At 52.6% G+C, this 8,804-nt stretch overlaps 1 long non-coding RNA gene across 1 annotated transcript; it reads left to right on the top strand.

Moving 5' to 3' along the window:
• Positions 1-1,365: 1,365 nt before the first annotated feature.
• On the top strand, positions 1,366-8,569 carry LOC138471562 (uncharacterized). Its single transcript, XR_011268465.1, has 3 exons — positions 1,366-1,557; positions 6,784-6,922; positions 8,469-8,569. It is a non-coding gene; the product is annotated as an uncharacterized lncRNA (long non-coding RNA).
• The last annotated feature ends 235 nt before the right edge of the window (positions 8,570-8,804 follow it).

The following is an 8,804-nucleotide window of genomic DNA, read 5'->3' as shown; positions in this document are numbered from 1 at the left end:
ACCAAGAGTCACAACATAGGCTCCACCAAACCGGCCGACTTACTAACCGAGCTCCCCTTCCTGCTCCTCCAACATAACCAATGCCACTACACTAGACTATGGGCTAGCCACGCTACACATAAACACACCAAAAAGAGTCACAACATAGGCTCCACCAAACCAGCCGACTTACTAACCCATTTCCCCTTCCTGCTCCTCCAACATAATTAACGACACTACACTAGACTATGGGCTAGCACCAAGCTGGCCGACTTACTAACCCATCTCCCTTCCTCCCCTTCCTGCTCCTCCATCATAACCAATGCCACTACACTAGACTATGGGCTAGCCACGCTACGTATAAACACACCAAGAAGAGTCACAACAGAGGATCCACCAAACCAGCCGACTTACTAACACAGCTCCCCTTCCTGCTCCTCTAACATAACCAATGCCACTACACTAGACTATGGGCTAGCCACACTACGCATAAACACACCAAGAAGAGTCACAACATAGGCTCCACCAAACCGGCCGATTTACTAACCCATCTCCCCTTCCTCCCCTTCCTGCTCCTCCATCAAAACCAATGCCACTACACTAGACTATGGGCTAGCCACACTACACATAAACACACCACAAATCAAGATAATGTTCACACCATACAACTTTGCTGCGATTCTGGAAGCACACCTCGAGGGAACTCCCCGACATAGAGTCCATAAATCTATCACTACACAATTACACACCAACACAATGGATAGTTGTGCAACAACACCCATCCATTACTCTGGCACCCTTATGGATACAACTAACCAGTGCGCACAACCACAATCCACCCAACATCACACGACACACACACCAACACAAACACTAGCACACATCAGAGGCACTACCCATATGGTTGCAACGTGTGGGACTTTCCGAACCAATCCCACACGCAATACAGCCCTCGAAGACGCCAGTTCCTCCTGGTTCTGAACCCATCCGTTCATCCTATCCTGACTGAACCCCCCCCCCCTCACGCCTCTCTCTTGCAGAGCCACGCGAGCGCCTGGAGGCTGCCCTCTGGTGGTAGCGGTGTGCGGTGTGAATCAACATAACATAAGAATTCTCCCTAAGGGACACACTTATGCTAACATCACAATAGTTCACATTGGTTGTGAAATCACTTCCAGGCTAATCCAGCACCCAGTGGTGGGGGTGGGGGCAGGGGGAAGGGGGAGATGTGTGTCTACATATGAAAAAGTGGCATCAGGTGGCAAATGAAAGGATGAAAACAGCAGTTTAGAGAACGAAGTAATTGTTATTAGTGACCTCTCCGCACGCTGCACTCTTGCACTCTGACACTCTAACGCTCTCTCCGCCAGTGAAGGAAGTCTCAGAGGTGACCTACCTGTACAGCAAAGTGAAGAAGACGCTCCAGACCCGGATGCAGAGGTTCCCGGCGCTGGGCTCTGTTGGTTTCACCAAATGCACTGAGGAGGCGGGGAGGGCAGCCAAGTACCGCCAGGTCACCTCTGAACAGAAGGGAGAAAATGCCACTGAGGAGAGCCCCCGAGAGAGAGCGGGTGCCAGGTAAGCAGCGCCTGCCAGGGAGGGAGCAGCTGCCAGCGAGGGAGCGCCTGCCAGAGAGGGAGCAGCTGCCAGGGAGGGAGCGCCTGCCAGAGGGGGGGCGGCTGCCAGAGGGGGAGTGGCTGCCAGGGAGGGAGCGCCTGCCAGAGGGGGAGCGGCTGCCAGAGGGGGAGTGGCTGCCAGGGAGGGAGTGCCTGCCGAGGGGGAGCGGCTGCTAGGGAGAGAGCATCTGCCAGAGAGGGAGTGGCTGCCAGGGAGGGAGTGCCTGCCAGAGAGGAGGCAGCTGCCAGGGAGGGAGCACCTGCCAGAGGGGGAGCACCTGCCAGAGGGGAGCGGCTGCCAGATGGGGAGTGGCTGCCAGTGAGGGAGTGCCTGCCAGAGGGGAAGCAGCTGCTAGGGAGAGAGCACCTGCCAGAGAGGGAGTGGCTGCCAGGGAGGGAGCGGCTGCCAGGGAGGGAGCACCTGCCAGAGGGGGAGCGGCTGCTAGGGAGAGTGCACCTGCCAGAGAGGGAGTGGCTGCCAGGGAGGTAGCGGCTGCCAGGGAGGGAGCACCTGTCAGAGGGGGAGCGGCTGCCAGAGGGGGAGTGGCTGCTAGGGAGAGGGCACCTGCCAGAGAGGGAGTGGCTGCCAGGGAGGTAGCGCCTGCCAGAGAGGGAGTGGCTGCCAGGGAGAGAGCGCCTGCCAGAGAGGGAGCAGCTGTCAGGGAGAAAGCACCTGTCAGAGAGGGAGTGGCTTCCAGGTAGGGAGCGCCTGCTAGAGAGGAAGTGACTGTCAGGGAGAGAGTGCCTGCCAGAGAGGGAGTGGCTTCCAGGTAGGGAGCGCATGCCAGAGAGGAAGTGACTGCCAGGGAGAGAGAACCTGCCAGAGAGGGAGCGGCTGCCAGGTAGGGAGTATCTGCCAGAGAGGGAGTGGCTGCCAGGGAGAGATTGCCTGGCAGAGAGAACGGCTGCCAGGTAGGGAGTGCCTGCCAGAGAGGGAGCAGCTGCCAGTGAGGGAGCGCCTGCCAGAGAGAGAGCAGCTGCCAGGGAGAGAGTACCTGCCAGAGAGGGAGCAGCTGCCAGGGAGGGAGCGCCTGCCAGAGAGGGAGCAGCTGCCAGGGAGAGAGAACCTGCCAGAGAGGGAGCGGCTGCCAGGGAGAGATCGCCTGGCAGAGAGAACGGCTGCCAGGTAGGGAGCGCCTGCCAGAGAAGGAGCAGTTGCCAGTGAGGGAGCGCCTGCCAGAGAGAGAGCAGCTGCCAGGGAGAGAGTACCTGCCAGAGAGGGAGCAGCTGCCAGGGAGGGAGCGCCTGCCAGAGAGGGAGCAGCTGCCAGGGAGGGCGCAGGAAGGTGGAGTTGGAGAAGAGTGCAGGTGAGACATTGGTTGTGGAAGAGAGTGGTACCAGTTGTATGTAGTGTATTGTGAGGAGGGTGTGTGTGAAAGGAGAGTGAAGCTAGAGAAGGTGAGAGAAAGTGTAGGGAGGAGTTAGAGAGAGAGAGAGTGACAAAGAGAGTTTATGGTAGGAGGGTGTGGAGAGAGTGCAAGGCGGTAGTGGTGGAAGTGGTGAGTGCAAAGTGAAGCAGATGAGGAAGTAGTTGGAAGAGATCAGAGAGAGCGTGGTGAGGGCAGAGCACAGCATACATAAAGGATTCTGTGTAGCAGGGAGGTGTGGAACGGGGTGAGGAGAAGGGTAAGGAGAAAGGTGAGGAGAAGGGTAAGCAGAGACGGGAAGAGAAAGGTTCGTTGAGAGACGAGGAGAGGGCTGAGGAGAGAGGTGAGAGTGCAGACATCAGAGGCATAGAAGGATAGATAGAGAGGTAAGGATGAAGCCTGGATGGTGGCAGAGAGGGTAGTGAAGGGGCAGCAGTGAGACAGTAGAGGAAAGGGTGAGGCAGAAAGACTAGTGATATCAAGGAGAGAGAGGGGCGCATGCAGTGAAAGCGTGGGCCAGGGCGTCTGGTTTTGGCACAAGAAAACCATCATTTCCTGTTGACAATCATGAGGGCTGTTCAATTACCCCTAGAGGAACCCTGGAGGGAGGCAGATAGATACGGCTTTTTGCCTTTAGGCTGCCACCTCCAGCCACATTTAGACAGTAGGTGGTACTGATTGCTAGCTGGAAGACCTGGGGGCTAGGGTCGCCTGGGTCAGCATGGAGAGCCCACTGGAGGTTGAGAGAGGAAAGCCCAATAGAGTACCCTGCCCACAACCTGCCCAGAACAGAACCCCTTGAACCACCCTTCAGAGTCTGGGTGTTATTAAAGCGATCCTTGATATGAGTTACTCGACCTAAGTGTCCTGGGGGGTATGTAATGCTGCAAGATGAGCATGGCGGGCAACGGGGAGGGCTTTGAAGTGTATTCTCTTCTTAATGGGTAGCCAATGAAGCATGCAAAGTGCAGGGGTGATGCGTTCAAACCTTTTCATCCCGAGAGACAGTACCACTGACATGTTTTATACTCTTTGTAGTTTTTCCATGAGATATTCCGGGGTCCCAGATAAAGGGTGGCTGCGTAATGCAGTCTTATGAGGACTAATGATATCACTGCCATGGTCCTGTGCGGGAAGGACAGGTGGGGTAAAATGCGGGGTAGAATGTAGAGTTGGAAAGTGTAGCTTCTGACAGTGGCTATTATTTACAGTTTGAATGTCAGGCTACTGCTCCTTGCAGAGAGAGGGTGAGCCTGCCAGGGAGGGAGCAACTGAGAAGAAGGAAAACCTGCCAGAGAGGAAAGCCTGCAAGGGAGTGTCTGTTCATTGCAGAGCCCAAGAGCACTATAGGTGGAGGAATCTCCTGGTATTGGCCAGAGATGACTCATAACTCAACCAGGGATCACCCAGAGATCCCACTGATGACACCAATTGATCACTCAGTGATTTCTCAGGCCACAGGCACTTGGTCCTTTCCCAGCTTCATGCACAATTGATGTTATTGGTTTATTTACAAAAAGAGTCAAACCAAATGTCACTGCATCTCCATTTGTATTTTTATTGAGCTTTTATAGTAGTTGACGTCTAAGTGCTTTACAAAATAATAATAGTAGTACAGTAAAATCCACAACAAATGGAGAATGAGTCAATTGAATAGAATATAGAGCTTCAGACGAGATTTAAAGAGTGAGGGAGAATATATAGAGTGTAGAGAAAGAGGGAGAAGATTCCAGTGCATGGGAACTAAGAGTGAAAAGAAGCAAAAACGAGAAGAAGCACAGGGAGGACGAGGTACGGACAAAAGGAAAAGGGACTGAGGGTGAAGGGCCAGAGACAGATAGTAAAAGGAAATCAAAGAGGACAAATAGGGAGGGGCTAAACCATAAAGACAGTTAAATCCAAGGCAAAGGAAGTTAAAGAGCAGACAAGGTTCAAAAGGTAACCAACGCAAAGAGAATAAGGCATCAGAGATGGAATCACCGGGGTCAAGCGACATAGAGTGCAGACCGAAGAGTGGTAGATGGAACAAAGAGGGGCAAGTTGATAAGTGGGGACACAAAGAAGAAGGGAAGAGCAATAAAAAGATGGGAGAAAACAAAAGAAGAAATAAGGAGCTTAGCAGCCTTCAAAGTAAGAAACCGACAGGCTATGCAAATATTAAAGTGAGGAAAGAGAGAGGAACGAGAGATAGGCAAAATGTGTATAGAAAAGGAAGAGAGGAGTCAAAAACAACGCCCACATTATGAACTGAAAAAGAGATAGGAATAATAGGAATAATAGAGAGAGGAATGGATAAGGATGAGAGAGGAAGAGGAGGGGGACTGGTGGTAGCATGAAAGAAAAGGACCTCAGTCTTAGAGGATTAAGGTGTAAATAGTCGTTCATTATCCAAGTCTGAATGGAGAGCAAAGAAGCAGTGAGAGATGATTATATAGAGTCCGATAGGGATGAAAAAGTTTAGAGTCCGATGGGGATGAAGAGTCATCGGTATATGGGTGATAAGTGAAACCAACAGAAGACATAATAGTGGCAGGAGGTATTGTGAAAAGAGAAAAAAGAAGAGGACCCAAGACAGAGTCTTGGGGGACACCATAAAAAAGAGGTTGAGTAGTAGAAGCGTGACCGGCCCAAGAAAAAGCAAAAGAGTGATTAGAGAGATAGAAGTGGAACTAATCGAGGACAGACTCACGGAAGCCAGGTTGGTGCAGAGATGACAGAAAATGAGTATGGTCCACTGCATCAAAAGTGTCCGACAAGTCAAGGAGCAGGAGAGGAGAGTTTAGAATAACGAGCAGAGAGAAGAGAATCAGAAACAGCCAGGAGGGCAGTCTCAGTAGAGTGTCCAGGATGGAAACCAAATGGAAAAGGAAGAAGTGAGTGAGTATTGGCAAAGGCAGACACCTGAGGGAAAACAATAGGCTCCAGTAATTTAGATAGGAAGGGAAGAAGAGAGACAGAACGTTAGATGGCAAAGAGGGCTCAAGGGATAGATTTCTTAAGATAGGGAATATACATGTGTGCTTGAAGGAGGAATAAAAAATGTCAGATGACAATGAAGAATTAAAGAGAACAGTAAACAAGCGTAGAAGAGTGGGATAGACCGTGGGGAAAGGGGAGGAGGGGAGAGGGTCAGAAGGAGAAGCAGTCGGAAGAGCGTTAGCAATAGAAAAGGAGACATCAGCCTCACAGAGAGATTGAAAGGAGACATTACAGAGAGGGGAGAGGAGGAGAGAATAGAGGGAGATGACGTAAAAGAAGAAGTAGTTGATAAGCGAAGAAGGGTGATTTTTGAAGAGAAGTAGTTGGCAAAATCGGAGGCCATTGTCTCCCTATAGCACTATTAACATGTACTGTCACCCTTTCTCAATGTAAACATCTACTGTCACGTTTCTCACGATCAACATCGAGTGCCTCCATATCTTACAGTAAACATTCACTGTCTTCTTGTCTCGCTGTAAACATCCACTGTCTTCTTATCACCCTGTAAACATCAGCTGTTTCTCTATATCAATGTTAACACCCACTGTTTCCCTATTTCAGTGTAAACATGTACTGTCGCCCTTTCTCTAATGACCACACACTGCTCTACCTCTTGGGGGCGCCTGCTGTCCAAACACGTGTAGTGCCTATTCACCCCATTTTATAAGTGCTTTCATTGTCCCCCAGTCTCAAACACGGACATTATTTCTCTTGTGGGCACGGTGTGCCCACTGTCACCCTGCTGCACCTCACACCTCATTCTAGCGAGCCTTCAATACCACTGCTTCCCAGACGAGCCTGATGCCGAGCTGCCTGGGGCTGTCTTATTTAATCTCTTCCAGAAGTAACAAGGCTTTATCGGTCATGGACCACACCACCAACCTGGACGACTACCCGAAATCGCTTCAGCAGACACTGAATTGGGATGGCAGCAACGGTGCGGGGCAGGGGCAAATCCCCTGTCCACCAGACCCAAAGCTGGTAGGTAGACAGAAGCAGGTGACATGTGGGCAGCGTGGGAGTGGAGACACACAGCTGATAGTGCTGACACGTGGGCAGAGTGGGAGTGGAGACACACAGCTGACACTGGTGACATGTGGGCAAGTGGGAGTGGAGACACAGCTGACACTGGTGACATGTGGGCAGAGTGGGAGTGGAGACACAACAGACACTGGTGACATGTGGGCAGAGTGGGAGTGGAGACACACAGCTGACACTGGTGACATGTGGGCAGAGTGGGAGTGGAGACACACAGCTGACACTGGTGACATGTGGGCAAGTGGGAGTGGAGACACAGCTGACACTGGTGACATGTGGGCAGAGTGGGAGTGGAGACACACAGCTGATAGTGCTGACACGTGGGCAGAGTGGGAGTGGAGACACACAGCTGACACTGGTGACATGTGGGCAAGTGGGAGTGGAGACACAGCTGACACTGGTGACATGTGGGCAGAGTGGGAGTGGAGACACAGCAGACGCTGGTGACATGTGGGCAAGTGGGAGTGGAGACACAACAGACACTGGTGACATGTGGGCAGAGTGGGAGTGGAGACACACAGCTGACACTGGTGACATGTGGGCAAGTGGGAGTGGAGACACAGCTGACACTGGTGACATGTGGGCAGAGTGGGAGTGGAGACACAGCTGACACTAGTGACATGTGGGCAGAGTGGGAGTGGAGACACAGCTGACACTGGTGACATGTGGGCAGAGTGGGAGTGGACACACAGCAGACACTGGTGACGTGGGCAGAGTGGGAGTGGAGACACAACAGACACTGGTGACATGTGGGCAGAGTGGGAGTGGAGACACACAGCTGACACTGGTGACATGTGGGCAGAGTGGGAGTGGACACACAGCAGACACTGGTGACGTGGGCAGAGTGGGAGTGGAGACACAACAGACACTGGTGACATGTGGGCAGAGTGGGAGTGGAGACACACAGCTGACACTGGTGACATGTGGGCAAGTGGGCGTGGAGACACAGCTGACACTGGTGACATGTGGGCAGCTGGGAGTGGAGACACACAGTTGACAATGGTGACATGGGAGCAGTGTTGGGCTGGAAACTCATCTGACAGTGGTGACATGGGGGCAGTGTTGGGGTGGAAATACACAGCTTTCAGTGGTGACATGTGCAAGTGCTGTGGTGGAGAGGCACAGTTGACAGTGGTGACATGTGGGCAAGCTAAGTGGGGGAGGAGACACACAGCTGACCGTGGTGACATGTGGCAGTGTTAAAATGGAAACACACAGCTGACAGTGGTGTCATGTGGGGGTGCTGTGGTGGAGACAAACAGCTGACAGTGGTGTCATGTGGGTTGTGTTGTAGCACATAGCTGAGAGTGGTGGCATGTGTGCAGTGTTGGGTTATTGCTGGAAGTGGTGGGATCTGGACCATGTTTGAGGGGTGGAAACACAGCTGCCAATTTTGGCCGGTGGATAGTTTTGGGCTAGCATGGCAGCACACACCTCTTGCAGTGGTGACCTGACCCGTGCTCTGACACTGCATCTGTACTCTTTGCAGGGGCCTTTCTCGCGCATCCTGGCCAGGCCCTCGTTTCTGAAGAAAGGACGGGCCAAGAATTACCTTCCAGTGCCGACACCTCCCCTGGAGGACAGGTAAGGTGAGAACCGGACCGGCAATGTGGCACACTCAGTGCTAGGATGTTGCTCTCATTGGTGTGCGTGGACACAAGGCAAAGCAATGGTGTGCATTGTGCCCAACTTCCGGTGCCAGCCTAGCTCTGAACACAGACTTCCCTTCCCTTCACTGCACGCTCATACAACTGTGTGAGATAACACAACCACCCCATTTACACGGAGAACACCACCACCCCTCCTGCACGTAGAACACAACCAC

This window comes from Ambystoma mexicanum, chromosome 8 (assembly GCF_040938575.1).
Source record: "Ambystoma mexicanum isolate Mex_15411 chromosome 8, UKY_AmexF1_1, whole genome shotgun sequence".
Classification (NCBI taxonomy): Eukaryota; Metazoa; Chordata; class Amphibia; order Caudata; family Ambystomatidae; genus Ambystoma; species Ambystoma mexicanum.
This window is presented reverse-complemented; position numbering and strand designations above follow the sequence as displayed.